Source organism: Leuciscus leuciscus (assembly GCF_965113295.1).
Source record: "Leuciscus leuciscus genome assembly, chromosome: 4".
Lineage (NCBI taxonomy): Eukaryota > Metazoa > Chordata > Actinopteri > Cypriniformes > Leuciscidae > Leuciscus > Leuciscus leuciscus.
This window is the reverse complement of record NC_138728.1, coordinates 45153176-45170783: the sequence shown is the minus strand read 5'-3', so window position 1 is coordinate 45170783 and position 17608 is coordinate 45153176. Positions and strand designations below refer to the sequence as shown.

Here is a 17608-nt window from a genome sequence, read left to right as displayed (position 1 = left end):
ACAATACTCATCTACTGTGTTATTGAATGAGCTAGCAATGTTGTAAAAAAATAAAAAAAATTAAGCTTGTGCCTCGTGTATATATATATATATATATATATATATATATATATATATAACAATATACACGCATTAATTATAGTATAGGACAGGGGTCGGCAAGTAACTTTGGCCGCGGGCCAATATTTTTTTTTGCCAGTAGATGGCGGGCCAGCTACACGGAGTAGGCCTATGGATACAAATTAAATACTCTTATATAGGCCTATAATTGTGGAATATGATGTGTCCGTCACCGTCCGTGGATCATTCATTCAATCTTTTTTTTTTATTTTTTTTTTTTATTAAAACCAAAAATAAAAAGATGAAAAACGACTTGTTTTTCCATTATTTATTTCCTGAACTGAAATGAAAAAGAAAAAAAAAACGAATAAGGACGGGTTTTCTGATTTTCTGATTGTGCTCAGATCAAAAATAGAAAAAATGTATTAGACAAATTTTAATTTTAATTTTTAATTTATGCATATATCAAGGAAATCATTTTAAACAGATCAAGTACTATTGTGGTAACAGATTACAGCCATTTTAATAAAGGTGTGAATAGCAATCATGCCTCATTCCGTACAGTCCGACTTTTGAACTTTATTCCTTTTTTTTTTATTATTATTTATTCGGGACACACACATACACACCTAAGGTTTAAGGAGGTCTGCGCGGGACTGTTTTTTTTTCCGTCCCGCTCCCACAAGGTTCTATTCAGCAACCGCTTAAAATATACTCGGTGTTACCCCCGCTTTATTTCCCGACCTGACGGGTCTACAAAATTTAGATCTCGTTTCCATAATCTCACATTCAAATGTCTCTAACGGAAAGAAGGAGATTAAGTAGCCTATAATAATTATAAATGCTATACAAAAATTGTGTTCGTGTCAATATAAATAGTAGGCTATTTTAACATTGTACTGTCAGCAGAGAAAAAAAATGCCACAGAAAAAAAGAAAGAAATATAAATAACAAATTAAATAGGACAAAGCCTATCACTCAAATTTCTAAGCAACATAAACGAAAATCATATTGCCCTACTGACGAAATGAAGTAGGCTATTTTCTGCCGAACTATTTCAAACATCCTTGCAAAAAAATAATGTTGTTGACTGACAATGGTTTCAGTACCAAACAGCTCCTCAGAGCAGGTGTACATGTGGTCAGAATTAAGTGCGGATACGCTGTCAAAAGATGTCGGGAGTGCGAGTGGGCTATTGTCAGTTGGACGCCCGCTCCGTCCAAAGTACACCAGAGTTCTGACCGCTACCGTCTTTTGACCCGCGAACGGACACAAAGTGGTCAAGCGTATAACTAGACGCGGCAGGCGCGAATTTGACGCGCTATTCGCGTCCGGTGTGAACGCCAGTTATACTTTAAAATGTAATCCCGCGCCGCATGATTCCCTATGGGCGTTTCACACAGTATGCGGCGGTGAAATCGCCGCGCGACTACGGCTTTTCTCAAGTAGTGGAAGAGTTTTGTGCAGCATTTAGGACTACCAAAATAATCCGGCGGGCCAGAAAATATTGCTGGCGGGCCAGTTTTGGCCCGCGGGCCGCCAGTTGCCGTTCCCTGGTATAGGACTTGTTATAGTATATTTACATGTACACTTCAATAATGGTGTGTGTATAATATATTGTATAGAAATTATTTCTCTCTAGTAAGTTTTCTGGCAAGGCTTGCTTAGGACAGTGACAGTCAGAGTGATTCCGCTCGACCTACCAAATATCTTCTGAAACCAGAATGGAAAAGTTACCTCATACTTGCACATTGTGCATGGCTGTTCTCCAGGCGGATGATGGGCATGACTGCTGCCCTTCCTGTTTAGGCCTAGAACACCTTAAACAGGGCCTCACAGAAGACACCTGCATGAACTGTAGCGTCATGTCTTGGGAGAGGAGGACTTCGAGGATAACTATGGTGGAAGGGCTTTTGGGAGAGTCGCTACCACCACCTCCACCACGTAAAACAACAAGTAAGCGTAAAAATACTGAATCAACCAGTGCTTCCGCTGGTAAAAGACCCAAGGAAGACCCTTTAGGGAAGAAGGTGGATGTGCTGACGGCTGAGTTTGCTCAGATTAAGTCTTTGCTTATGAAGTTGCAACCGGGCGAGAGACTAGTATTATATCGAGGAGTTGCAAAGATGCTGGGCTAACCCTAGGTCTCTTACGCACCCCACTAGTGCAAGCAGGGCATTGGCTGCGATGCAGGATGCAGACACTTATGGCTTGGGTCAGATGCCTAAGGTTGATCCATTTATTGCCTCGTTTGTTCTTTCCCCAGAGGAGGTATTGAGGCCTAATGTTTGTTGCCCCCGGCCTCAATGCAGGATTACAGATGATCATCTTATCCAGGTGTAACCCATATGAAACATAGGGCTACTAAAACCATATATGTTATTTAGAGGTGTAGTTCTATGTTGCCCCACCAGAGAGCGCAATACACTAGAGCGTCATAAACAGTAGAGAGTGCTACACGCAGTTTTCATGCCTTGGTAGATCTCTTCCTGAAACGTCCTGAAACCGCGTGCAAGCTGTGAACAATTGCTGGTATGTAACGCAACATAATAGTGTGAAACTTTGAGTATATACGCGTATCTACACTGATTAGCTCCTTTATTAGTAGAGCATCAACTGTGAGCACGAGAGGAGCAGCCTCGGTCGGGTTGTTGCTGTTTGAAACATTTCTTTTGCTAGCATGTTGTTAACCACAGTGAGCAGGAAAACCACTGTAAAGTTCAGATACTTAACATAAAAAAACCAATCGGGGTTATAAGACTGTTGTCTAATGTTTCAGTGTACTTTGGTGCATATTGTATCATTGTATTTATGCTCTCAAAAGATCGCTAGCTAATCGCTAGCCGTTAATCATTAATTGCTAAGTGTCAAGCTAATAGTTTGTATTGTATTAAGGAGGATTTATAGCTTGGTGGAAGTGTTTGAAACTAAAGTGCAATATATTAATTTTTGTTGGTATTAAAACATTCAGTTAATGGAGTTAAATACTAATGACACATTAATGATCTGTTGCCAACTACAGTGTTTGATTTGGTTTATTTCAATGTACATGTTAAATGTGTTAACACTGATAATTTAATTCAATTCATGTTGAAAAGCGTCAATATTAAGATGTGTGTTACCTTAAAAGCAGTTAAGGAATATGTCACATATAAATGTGATGATAAATAATTAATTTGTTAATGTTAAGTACAAATTGTTGATATGTAAAAGTTCATGATATGTATTTAGTGCTAAAATACCAGTTGCCATTACATGTGGTAATTCATTTTACTGTAAGCAAGGTATGTCTTTAGCCATTGGTCATACGCTGTAAGATGCACTAAATGGAAGAAATAAGTTAATGAGATCTCATGTTTGAAATGGAGAAATAGAACAGAATAACTTACTACTTTACACTGCTTGTGTAGGTTTTTTTGTTATTTTGACCACTACGAGAGAAATAGATGAATCAAAGATGGCGAGCCCAGCCCAGAGTGACGGTGGATGGTCGTGAGAACGGTGTGGCCAGCCGTGGGACCAGCCACCGAGGACGTCGGACTAGTTTCGTGCAGACAGGATACAGATAAGAATACACTTACGCTATTAACTCTACCCGGGTAGTAGTAGTGGACTTTACACACACAAAAGGACCAGGAACTGAACTCTGAACTCAATTTCATACTCCTCAACTTAAAGGAGCACGGAGCTGAAGTGTCAGCTCCCACGGACATTTTCTTTTCTTTTATTATTGAAAGAGCTCTATTTTTGTTTATTTTATTTTCATTCTTGGTACATTACAGAACTGGTTCATTGTTGTGTTCCCTGAGGCAATAAAACTGTCAACTGTTCAACTCAATAATACCTCCTTTGTGAGTCACTCAAGGCAGACCACACCCCGGACCTAGGTAGATGTTAGTTGCCCTGTTCTGGTATTGGTTAGCTCTAGGGGGCGCTACACAGGCATATAACACGGCAGCACAAATGGGTCACATTGGCAATTCTTTCTCCGATCTCATGTTGGCCCTGTCTCAGTCCCTTCAATCATCAGGGAGTGATCCTTTTAACCAAAACTTAAGTGATGCCTCCCTTCAGGCAATAGCATTCATGACAAGAGAGCTGGGAAGGCTTATGTCAACGCTCACACAAGCACGCCACCAAGTCTGGCTTGCACAATCACCTCTGTCTGAGGCATGTAGGAGAACAGTAAGGGACCTTCCAGTAGTTCCAGGGCAACTCTTTGGGCCAGCTGCACAGGAAACACTGGACCGTAGTGTCCAGGTGAATCAGACCAGGCAGCAGTTTGCTGACCTGAGGAGAGTTCCACAGGCTCACTTAAATTACCGACAGCCTTCTAGGGGGTATGAACTGCCACGCTCTACGTTTTCAACACGCCCAGGTGCTGTTCACAAGGGCCAGCCTCTGAGATCACCGCGTGTAGAAAATTCTGCTCAGCTGCCCCAGCATCGGGGTCAGCAAGTATTTCAGGACCCTAGGGGCAGAGCACCTGGCCAACGCCCCACCAGGGATGCTAGAGGCCATGGACGTAGGTCCTGAAGGTCTGCGGCCGGCCGTCGGACAGTTTTCTTATCAGCAGCTCAGTTACTGGGAAACAACAACTTCCGACCCATGGGTTATAGCAACACTAACCCAGGGGTACAAGCTGCAGTTCCGACGGCGGCCGCCCGCTTTCAAAGGGGTCAGGATGACCGTAGTCTCAGACCCCAACAGTTCACTTGCCTTAAAACAAGAAATAGCACAACTCCTGGAGAAAGGTGCAATCAAACCAGTAGATTGGTCAGAGCGGCTAGGTGGGTTCTTCTCCATTTAATTCCTCATTCCAAAGAGAGTTGGCGGTGTAAGGCCCATACTCGACCTTCGCGGCCTCAACAAGTTCCTGAAGATCTTACCATTTCGTATGTTGCGCATAATCGATGTTCTTCAGGCGATCAAGCAGCAGCACTGGTTTACTACGGTAGACCTAAAGGATGCTTACTTCCATATTCCAATTGCTCCTCAACACAGGCCGTTCCTCCGATTTGCATTCCAGGACCAGGTCTATCAATTCCATGTCCTCCCATTCGGCCTTTCTCTATCGCCACAAGTCTTCACCAGGTGCATGGCGGCAGCACTGGCTCCAATCCAAGCCACAGGGCTACAGGTGCTTCCATACTTGGACGACTGGCTCCTTTGCTCCCACTCTCAGGAGCAGGCAGTGTTAGAAATCACACAGCTGCTCACACATATTACTCGACTGGGCCTTTCTGTGAATTTCAGCAAGAGCCGATTAATTCCAAGTCAGTCTGTGGGGTTCCTAGGTCTCACGCTGGACTCCATCAGAACAACGAGTGGACAATATACTACTCCTCATTCAACGGTTTCGGAGGCAGGCCAGACTTCCATTCAGGTGCTTCCTCAGGCTCACAGGTATGTTGGCGGCAGCAGCGGCAGTCATACCATTGGGCCTCCTTTCACTACGCCCCTTTCAAAGATGGGTGAACAGTCTCCATTTGAACCCCAGTTGGCACAAGAACAGGTTGATCAAGGTGACACAGCGATGCCTTCTGGCCCTGAAGTCTTGGAGGAGCAGATTGTATCTGACCAAGGGGGTTGTTCTGGGCATGATTCCCTCTCGAAGGGAGACCAGACCGATGCGTCCCTTACTGGCTGGGGGGCAGTCTGGCAACAGAAAGCAGTCACAGGACAATGGGGTCCTCGGGAAAAGGGTGAGAATATAAATACCCTGGAACTTCGTGCAGTTCTGCGAGCTCTGAAGCACCTCGCTCCATTTTTGAAGGGCAGGCATATTCTCGTCAGGTCGGACAACAGATCGGTGGTTTATCACATCAACCATCAAGGGGGCACAAGGTCCAGCCAATCCCTTCAAGTATTGCAGGAACTGCTGACTTGGGCCTTCCCTCACTTTGCAAGCATCAGAGCAATGCATATTCCAGGGGTATCAAACGTGGTTCCAGATTTCTTGTCGCGCCACAGAATTCCATCGACGGAGTGGAGGCTCAACCCAGAAGTGGTAGAGATGATATGGCAGCGGTTTGGCAGGGCAGAAGTGGACCTATTTGCCTCGATGACAACGACCACCAGAACACCATATTGAACTCTAGAGCACCTTCCACCAGGAGTGCTTATGCCTATCGATGGAAGTTTTTCTCTGATTGGTGTAGGGAGCAAGCTCTGGTCCCAGAGCACTGCCCTGTTCCTCTGATTTTACGTTTTCTGCAGTCAGTATTAGAAAAGAATAGAGCAGCTGCTACTTTAAGAGTTTATGTGGCTGCAATTTCAGCACATCATGTGCGAATAAATGGTCAGCAATTGGGTTCTCATGCCTTGGTTACTCAGTTTCTTAGAGGTGCTCAGCGACCGAGCCCCCCTCAGGCCATTAGGGTTTCTTTATGGGACCTGCGCCTACTCTTAAAGTCTCTTACATTGCCCCCGTTTGAACCTCTAGAGCAGAGCGATCTGAAGTGGATCTCATTGAAGGCAGCGTTTCTCTTGGCCATTGCTTCGACTAAGCGGGTGAGTGAACTGCACGCGTTATCAGTTAACACATCCTGTATGCGTTGGAACGCAGATGGCTCAGTTGTGACGTTATGGCCCAACCCAGCATTTCTCCCCAAGCGGCTTTCTGCCCTTTTTAGAAACCAGGTTATTGAGCTGGCAGTGTTTAATTCTCCGATGCCAAACACGCTGGAAGGAAGTGGAAGCACACTGCTGTGCCCATTAAGAGCTCTCCGAGGCTATCTGAGGGCCACAGAAGTTTTTCGACAATCAGACCAACTTTTTCTCTGTTACGGGGGCCCAAAAAGAGGTCAGCCCCTCTCAAAGCAAAGATTGTCGCACTGGGTAGTGGAGGTTATCACCCACGCTTACACATCTAATAAATATCCAGTGCCTTTGGGGGTGAGATGCCATTCGACAAGAGGCATATCAACGTCTTGGGCTGCATTAAAAGGGGTCCTTCTAAGTGACATCTGTGTAGCAGCTACGTGGTCATCAACAAATACCTTTGCCAGATACTACAGGGTCAATGTGGCTGCTTCCGGTAATATTGGAACAGCTGTCCTGTCGGGACCCTCAACTTCCTCTTAAGTGTGAGTAGGACCTCCTCGTGACCTTGTTGTTATAAGTCATCCAGTGTGAAGCACTGCCTCTGGCGGTCAGGAAGAACGAAATAGAACGAGAGTTACGTATGTAACTGCGGTTCTATGAGTTTTGGATGACCGCCAGAGCTTTCTGTCATTCGGAGTCAGGCGAGAAGATTCCGTAGGGACAGTCTGCAGGAAGTCACGGGGTTAAATAGGGAAGCACCCCGAGTCATCCTGGTCACGAGGGACATTGTTTGTATTAGACTCGACCTATGCATTTGCAACGAGAGATAGTATCCAGTGTGAAGCACTGCCTCTGGCGGTCATCCATAACTCATAGAACCGCAGTTACATACGTAACTCTCGTTCCCCATCATGATTGTTAGTTTCTGTGTGTATAAATACCCTGCCTGTTTTGTGTTTGTTACGGAGTCCTTGTTATTCATCACAGACCTCACTTTTGAGGTCTGTTTATTGTTTTTGTGTTTTGGATCGCTTATTAGGATTTTGACCCCTGCCTGGACTGATTATGAGTTATGGATTTCCCAAATAAAATACTTGCTGCATTATTGGATCTTCCATTGTTTCCTTGAGTGTGGATCGTGACATATATAAAGAAAACACTGACATTATTCACTACAACACTCTTACAAAACACTACACAATGAATCCAGAGCATGATATTTCCACAAAAACATGGTTTTATCATATCAGGCTACTTTCTAGATCAGGACAACCAGCATGAACCACTGAACAAAGAAACTCCAACAATTCTGGACATTTACAGTAATGATGTGATTCATCTGGACTAATTTCAGAGTTAACCCTCTGGGGTCTGGGCTGTTTTTGGGGCCCTTGAGATGTTCTGACATGCCCTGACATTTGTGCTTTTTTCAGTTGCATATAAACATATTAATGGCAAAGGTGTAAATTCACTCTATATAGCACAAACAGGGCTACCATAATATGTGAGCCACGTGTATGTACATGTTTTCATTTTTGAGAGAATAATGTTTATGCATGGTTATTGAAAAAACTAAAAACTAAAATTTCTGAAATAAGGCCACAAAACACATAGTAAATATGTGTCAATAAGACTTTTGACTAATGGATGTCCTCGCCTAGAGTTTTTTCTTCAAAATGATGTGAAAATAGTCTTGCTTTATCGTTCACATAAAACCATACATTGATTTAAATTGATGTAAAACAGGTTTTGCTTGGAAAGCCAATATGCGAGGGGGGCGTGAACGAGGAGTGGTTTACACCTGAAAATACAATGTCCCACCCACTCTGCATAATGATGAGCCATTCACTCAGGTGTGACACTGACTGAGCCACAATGCAAGGACAAAAGATATATTTAGAAGAAGACTTATATTGACCATTTAAGATTTTGCTTACATCTATCTTGTAAATATGTTTTGCTATTTTATTAAAAAGGTTACAATTACAACAATAATTACAATTTCAACAATATTTCAAGTGTACTCTTTCTTTGTAAAAAAAAATGTTTATAGGCCTACATTTTATCTATGTATTCATTAGTTTGAATATAGTCAACATTGGAACAGCTAACATCTTAGTTGATGACTTTATTTTTGACAAAAATAGATATAGAAATTGCTAAACAAAAGCTTATTTGACGTGGCAGTATATTCTACAGTAAAAACTGTACCCAAATCCAGTCAACAAGATGTTGTCTTTCATATTTCGCCTGACTGTAACGTTGTTTTCATGAAATATTAGGGCATATTGTTAATTTGCAGTTTAATACGTTGCTTATACAAATAGCCTACATTTTATTTCAACATATTTCAACATTTTTACTCATCTCAGTATAGCAATACAGTTTGCTAAAACATCATCATTCATTCACACACGCAATTTAAATTTAACTTCTGGCAAAGATGAAGTTGACGATAGGCTATTGACTCGCGATCTTCGCAGTAGGCTAGTGAACGCACCGGAGAAATGCACATTTATTAGGCTACATAGTTTTTTGTTTTGGATGGTTTTGTTTAGAACCAGCTTTCTGTAAATATATTTCACATTTTTTAGACATGTGAGGCGAGTAGGCTACGGTCTGGTTAATGATGATCTCCAGTTCAAGCACCTTATGTTGTGATTGCTAGACTATATTTACTTTAAATCCAGGAAATTTGTTAATGAAAAAATTATTAAAATTAAGATACAATTGATACAAAATGAAATTCGTTTTAAAGAAAGGATTTGTAGTTTCTGTTTTGAGGTCTCTGTGAAAGTTTGAAAGTCTTTTAGTGCGCTTTCAGAGCGCTCGCGTCCATAATGGAGAACTGTCACGTAATATTGTTTTTTCCTCATAAATGCGAACACGAAAAATAAAAGACAAAAGACTTTTAAGTAAAACTTACTCCGAAATTGTGTCCTCGGCGGAATTCGCTCTTCAAAATGCTGCCGTTCGTAGTCTGAGTTACAATCTTCCTCTGAGGAAACAACTCAGTATCATGCATTCTTCCTCGCTGTCCAGAATCATCTGAAGGGCGTCTTTACTGGAGAAGCGTGCCATACTCAAAACACGATGAACTATCAGTAAGTCTGATGAAGAAACTGTGTTTTTATGGCATTGATCGGGGGGCGTATGCGATGCATACTAGATCACCTAAACTATTTACCATTTGAATAGCGCCGGGGGCGGGGCGGCCTCAACTCATTATAGAGATAATGAGGCAGAAGGAAAAACGGTACCTCTCCTTGCTTTCAAACGGATTACATGAGTTGAAAACATTTGTTTTTTATATAAATTACTTCATTTAAAAGAAGAGATTTCAAGCTTCATAAAGACATATCTCACGTGTCTGTGTGAGAAGTATTCGGTGAGTTACAGTTCATTTTCGGACGCGTTTCAGAATGGACTACACTGACAGAGAGAAGGCAGAACTCGCTTCGTGTTTATTTTTCTTTATTTGGCGAAAAGCTCAACACTTTGTTTTTATTATGAGTATACACAAAAATAATACACATTTAACAGAATCGATTGATGTACGAAACTCCTATGAAAAATCAAAGTCAACAGAGTATTTATGAGTTTATTTTACACTGATAAAAAAAAAGCGAGCTGGTATCGCCGGCGATACCGTCGACCTCAGGGGGTTAAGGTCACAGTTTTCCTTCTTTCATACCTTATATATTTCTGAGTTATCTGGATTGAACTGATGATGATTTGACTCAATCTTGTTGTTTTATCTCAGAGTTGTTAGAATATCAGCTGCTTCATCTACAACCGTTGTGTACGCCACTTCCTACTCATAAGTTGTGATCTATAAAACAAACTTGATGGGAAAATTTGCGCACCTATACGCAAACTCTGAACTCTCCAGGAGAATAACATAAATAAACTTCGTAACACCTGACTTCTTGTTTCCTTCTTTTTATTGTTTTTGAAACAAGTTGTTCAAATTGGTATAGGTCAGCACAAGACATCAAAAAGAAGCAAATTAGTTTCAGGGTTGGGTCAAAGCCAAAATAACAAACAAAAATTGGTTCTACCTTTCTTTTAGAAAAAACTAAAGAATCAAAGAAAAACGTTTAAACAAAAATACAAATACTAAACTGACTCCCTTACTAGCCAGAAACAAGAGAAAAAGTAATGTTCACAATAAAGAAAACTTGGCACCCCAACCCCTACAGCTTCCGTGCTGAAAACAGTGTCATTTATAATAATTATAATAACAAGGAAAAACACTCAACCACGTTGAGAGTTTTAAAGAAAACCGTTTACAGAAAATTTTACAAAAGAAATGAAAAAAGAACAACAAACCGGGAAGGGTAAGGTGAGATAAAAATAAATAACACAGTACGTCTATTTATAAAAGTCACTACACAGAGTTAATTCTCTTTCCAACAAAAACACCAACAACAGTTTCAAGACAGCGCTATGAACAACATTCCTCTCTCTCGATCCACGTCTCTTCGTCTTTTTAAAAGATGCGCAGTCCCATCTTGACCAACCATGGGGAACGTTACCGACACGTTCAATTAGGGCGGTGCAATCTGCGGGAGTGACAGAGTGAGAGAGAAAAAGAGAGAGAGAGACAGACACACCATACACATGTCTCATCATAACAACTGCATAAAACAAAACACTAGCCATGATTCCCTGATAAAAAACATAAAGAAGCTTCCTACTTACACCAATAGAACTCAACTTCCTCAAAAAGAATAGTCTTGATTGCGCCTTCTTAAAAACAGCCTCACTATTCTTCTTCCAGTTCAGTTTACTGTCCAAATGGACACCAAGATATTTATAAGACTGAACAACCTCTACTTTATTATCACTGGTACTATAACTTTTTTTCTTCTAAAATCAATGATCAACTCCTTAGTCTTCTCCACATTCAAATTTAGGAAATTTTCATCACACCATCTAACAAATAACTCAACCTCTCTTCTATAGTCCACATCATTGCCTTGATTAATTAAACCCACAAGGGCAGTATCGTCTGAAAACTTTTGTATACAACATGAAGTCTGAGTGTGCCTGTAGTCAGCTGTATACAATGAGAAAAGAAAAGGTGATAAAACTGTGCCTTGAGGGACTCCTGTTTTAGTTAAAATAATGTCAGACATTTTATCACCCAGCCTAACAAACTGGGGTCGACGTTTAAGATAATTCAATACCCACGTAATAGTTTTACTATGTAGGTTACAACGCAGCAATTTATCAGCTAAAACATGTGGTTGAATTGAATTAAAAGCACTAGAAAAATCAAAAAACATAATCCTAACAGAGCTGGAAGTTGTTTCCAAATTATTATAAATATTATGCAACATAAAGAGTATGGCATCATCTACTCCCACACCTTTTCGATATGCAAACTGTAACGGATCTTGAAAATCTGACAAATGACTACCCAGATAACCAAGGATAATCCTCTCAAAACATTTCATTATTTGTGATGTCAAAGCAATGGGTCTCAAATTATTTAAACTACAACCCACATTACCATGTTTTGGAATTGGAACAAGACACAATGTTTTCCACATATCAGGTATTTTTGATGAAGACAAGGACAAAGAAAAAATTGAGTGAAAAACTGAGCACAACTGATCAGCACAGACTTTCAAAGTACGTGGGTGAATGCCATCAGGGCCTACTGCTTTGTTGGTCTTAAGACACTTTAACTGCCTATGAACATCATTTTCATTAATAACAATTGCTGGACTACAGTCCACATTGTCACTCTGTACAAGAGATTCTAAAATCATATCATGAGAGGCAGAGTCATCAAACCTTGCAAAAAACGTATTTACCTCATTTACATTCAGTCCTGACCAGCAAGCACTGTTATTTTTGGTTCCATAACCAGCAAGAGATTTCAAACCATTCCAAAGGCCACATGTGTTACAATTATGTTGTGTGGGTGCTTTCATTAATCACAAGGAACCAAAAAGGTCCTAATAAATACTCCTTTTATTGATACAAAGGCTTTAAAATCTAGTTTAAATATCCACCCTCACTCAGGAAGGTATGACACAGACAGCAATCTTTAAAGAAAAAAACCAAACAACTCAAAATAAACCAATTCTGAATAGCCAACCAAATAGTTAAACAAAAATTAGGACAAATTAAATCAAAACCGAGGCAATCTGTTACAAACAAACAAACAAAAATAAATCAATATCACATACATCACTTAAATTCAAATAATAATCATAATAATACCAAAAGAATTTAAACCTTTCAGTAAACAAACGCATCATACCTTTAAAACACCCATTTTACACCCAGGCTGCTCTGGTTACCGGGGTTCTCGGGAGCGCTTGCGATCTACAAATACATATTTAAAACACCTGCACACCATTCCCTTTATTACTTGAAAACCCCCCGCACAATGGCTATATATACACACACATTACTCACCCAATTCATTCCCAGCGCCGTATTTATGTGGCGTCTTCACCGCATGAGTTTGGTGCATCACTTAAATCAGTCCGTGCTAATCCCCCTTAAATATATGCACAGTTCCTCCCCCCACCCCGTTTAACCAGAGCTCAATGTCACAATTAGACATTTGTTCTTCAACTCTTTCCTTATATTTAACTTTACTCTGTTTAATAACTCTCTTCAGTTCCTTTTGCGCAGTTTTAATCTGATCCCTATCACCACTAAAAAAGCTGCTTTTTTCCTATTAATAGCTGCTTTAACCTCCCTAGTAACCCATGGTTTATTATTAGGAAACATTTTAATTCGTTTACGTGGAATGACAGATTCGACACAGTAATTTATATAACATGTGACTTTGTCAGAAATACTGTCCAAATCATCATCGTCAAAAAACACTGACCAGTCTGTACAATCAAAACATCCTCTTAACCTTTCACAGGCGTCGTCCGACCACACACACACAGTCTTATAGCCAATGGGCTGATTTCGGATTGCAGGGGAGTATCTGGATGTCAAGGATATTAAATTATGATCAGATTGCCCCACTGGCTAATGTCCTCATGAGCCCAGCCTTGGACAGGAGGGAGAAGGTGAGGCGTCGCCTTCCACTGCCAGCCCGCATCATCACAAGTGATGGGTATGTTCTTGTTCTTCAGAAAGATATGGTCAAATTGTTTTATAACGTTTCACATGGTTCATGCTTAACTCATGTGCCATAATTAAAGTAAAATCACACACAATCATGCCTAACCATACTCGCATGGTCGTCTAGCTTCTTATTAAGCAGTAGGCTAATTAACTTAAGTAAAAAAAAAAAAAAAATGTACTCACCTTTCTTAAAGATTTCAATAATATCCTCTTCTGTTAAAATAAATAAACAGCTCACAAATGATAATTTTTAAAGACGATTTTTGCAGTTGAAATCAAGGTATGCGCTCTGTACGGAACACCGTTAACGTCCGTGAGGATCCGAACCCAGGCGGAGGAGGGACTTTACCCCACTTTTCTCAAATACTATTGGTCCAAAAGACATCAATCAAAGAATAGATCCTCCAATGAGAATTTCCCCAGAGAATGAGCACTCGCACAAACGTTACCTCAGGTGAAAAAATGCGGCTATACAGCCACAAAAAGCATCATTAAAGCATCAAATCTATAAAAATGGTAATGTGACTTGATTAATGACATGCAAAAACAAAAGTACACCTTACTGTCAACAGAAATTACCTCAACTTTAAGTCCCACGACCATAATAGGCCTAATTTACTGTTACGCGAAAAAAAAAAAAAAGACAACTTAATGGCTAAATTTGTTTAAAGGTCATTTCAGTTGCCAAAACAAAGTTCCCTATGGTTAAAAACACAGATAATACAGACATGTTTAGAAAATATTCATTTTACCTGCTTATTTCTGTATCCACAACCTCGTCGAAATATCCAGAAACGATTATGAGTAACTCGCTGCGCCGGCGCCACCGCTCTACGTTTGAAAGAAACTGTATCCTTGCGCCTGGAAGGGAATTCTTGTATTGAATATTTAAAATCTTCATAGTTGTATTTTAAATTTCCGATTATTTTCGGCAAATATTATATGATATGATATTATGTGAAAAAAAATGTAATTAAAAACATTCGAAGCAGGACTACTTTGTCAAGCTTAATGTGTCGTCAGTCAGTAGCCGCGTTTCCATTACCCTTCAAATTGCGCAAATTGAAATTGCGAATTGAAAATACGCTCAATGGAAACACGTCAATTTCGCAAAAACTCCCATTTATCGCAAAAAAGTTTTTACGCTCGCATGAGGTGGTTTTTCAGGCAATTCGAAAAAGAAATATTTTGCAAAACTGCAATGGAAACAGTTTTTGCGCATTTACAGGTCACCTGACTTAGAAGGCGTGGTGTGTTTGGACAGAATACAAGACGGAGTTCTTTATTGAATTCATAAAAGACAAAAGAATGACAGAAATACTGGATTCTAAACCTCAAAGAAATGCCACAGTCGAGACCTCGGAGCAGAAATGAGTGAGAAAAACCCAGAAACACTTCATATGTGCCGCTCACAGACACAGTATAAGGGTCTTTCCTTGCCTTTAATGCTTGGATAACACGCCTACGTTTCCTTCCAACGTCTAGTGCGGTACGTGGCTGTGATATATATAAACCTACCAACATCCGTTGCCATGATTTTTGGAATGACTTATCGCGAGAGGAAAAAATTACGTTTTAGTCGCATAACATCGGTTAATGGAAACGCCGTCATTTCGCAATAGTTTTTTTATCGATATTTAGAGGGGGAAAAAAATCACAAAAGTTTTGCGCGAATCTTTAATGGAAACGCGCCCAGTGACTAGGTCATGTTGAACCCGTAGGTCCCATACGGGACCCACTTAATTTCTGACATGTCTTAATTTCTCTCATTCCCAGCTTTGCAAATTGGAAATAAAATACATGTTTGATAAATTCATAGGCAGGTGAACGTTGTAATAATGATAATTCAAACAAAACGAAATGTCACAATAGAAAATAATGCATTTTTATTTAAAAAGTTGTTATACTGATCAGATCCTATCTATGATATTATTTGTTATTTGTATAAAAGTGACTATCAACCAAATGTTATCATTTCAAAAGTTTAAATGTATAAATATATAAATGATGTATTTTAACCATGAAATTATTTTGCCCACATAGGTCCTATGAAGGTCCCATATTATCACCCAACATGGGCATACCTATGTGACCCACATCAATTGCCCATGTTCAGCCCATGCCCACAAGGAACCCATGCTGCCTGGATATAACCCACATGGGGCCCACATATCAATGTTGGCTGGGTTGAGATGCACCCATAGATTGGATTTATTTTTGTAGATATACACAGAGGGTAACAAGCTAATAAAACACACCTGGGAACAATCACAGAACTATTCGACAAGAAAACCACAAAATGACTATGAAATGGAGGCGGAGACAGAAACTTAAAAGTCCACACACAAGACAGGTAAACCATAAGATACTGAGGAACAAACAGGTAGGTTTTATTCTCAAAGCTGAACTCAGTCATTTGATCCTTAATAAAATGCCCAGCTCTACAGAAATGAATGATATTTTTAAAGGAATGTCATATGAGTGTTATGGTTGAAATTCCCCTATGCATCTGACTCAAGTTAACCTCTTGTGGACAAACATATTGAGATCGCATGATCAGACAAATACTTGCGCTGAGAAGATCCACGCTGGACGTTCATTACTACATGTCATGCATCGAATTAAGAAAAATACAATATGATTCCTAAACAAAAATATATTTTGTGTGAATATTAAACCCAGTATCTAGTATTGAAAATTATGAATACCATTCATTTCTATTGTTTTATGGTGCGTAATTTTAAACACCTTTTACCTTATTTTATTTATTCTCAGGTTAGGTAAAGTAAGTCAAATCTGTCCTAAATAATAAGTATTTGAATTTCCATACTTACAATATTTAGATCACAGAAGACTTCTGCGTGGTCAGTTCAGCTCAATCTGTTGTTAAACTGAGACTTATGGCAGGCGAGCTTCTTAATTTCAATTATATATATTTTTTTATTAAATACAGGTTAACTAGTTTACATAAAAGGTACTAATATATAAAATAAAAGTAAATCAAAACCAAATAATTTACAAGCTTTTATCTTCATGAGGCATTGCAATGGCAAGGCATCTAACACCGGAGAGGCCGTCCTTGGTGAATCAGCGTCTGACTGGACATGTCATTCCAGCTCTTTTTAATGTCCATCAACTTTTTGACATCTTCAGAAATCTCCTCCTGGAAACTCCCTAAAACTTGTTCATTGGTAATCCCCTCCTGGAAACACCCTAGGACTTGTTCATTAAAACCTTTGCCTCTTCATTCTTCTTCTTCTGGACCTTTTCTTCGACACATTCTGTGTCTCGTCCGCAACACATAGATGGTATTGCTTGCATTTTTCTTCTTTCTTTGGCAAAGCTCTTTCTAATACATTTTCAATTTCTCTCTACTCTGCCATATGCTTAATAAATGTTTACAACATTCAGTGTGGTATGTTTTTCTTTATAAACCATTTCCTCAATAAATGATTTTACAACAACAACTTCTGGTGTTTTGTTTTACACAAACACTTCCATTATATAAGGTCACCATTATGGTTGACTCCAATACATAATCGCTTCATACACAAAAAGGCATATTTATAATATAAAAATTTGCATATTCCATAATACTGTCAATTAATTATGAAACAGCAATAAAAAAAAACAAAAAAAAAACATTTAGCAAACATTAAATGTGAGTGATTCACTTTACATTTGTGGTCTATGAGCTCTATACGTGTAAACGTCCTCCTATTATTACTGAAAAACAGTAAGAAAGATTAAAATAACTTAGCAAAATAATTACCATTGACAACAGACTTGCTGCCATGAGGTGAATTGTTTTTGTAAATATGACTCATCTTATACATCATGTACAGTCTGTATTAGTGTATGATTCAACTGTTCCCCAGGGTCTAGTATTAAAAAA

At 39.6% G+C, this 17608-nt stretch overlaps 1 long non-coding RNA gene across 1 annotated transcript; it reads right to left on the bottom strand.

Moving 5' to 3' along the window:
- Nucleotides 1-10471: 10471 nt before the first annotated feature.
- Nucleotides 10472-16672, bottom strand: LOC309496156. The gene is made up of 3 exons (XR_014205014.1): nt 16548-16672; nt 14466-14574; nt 10472-11171 (listed from the first exon to the last, which is right to left on the bottom strand). It is a non-coding gene; the product is annotated as an uncharacterized lncRNA (long non-coding RNA).
- Nucleotides 16673-17608: the final 936 nt, after the last annotated feature.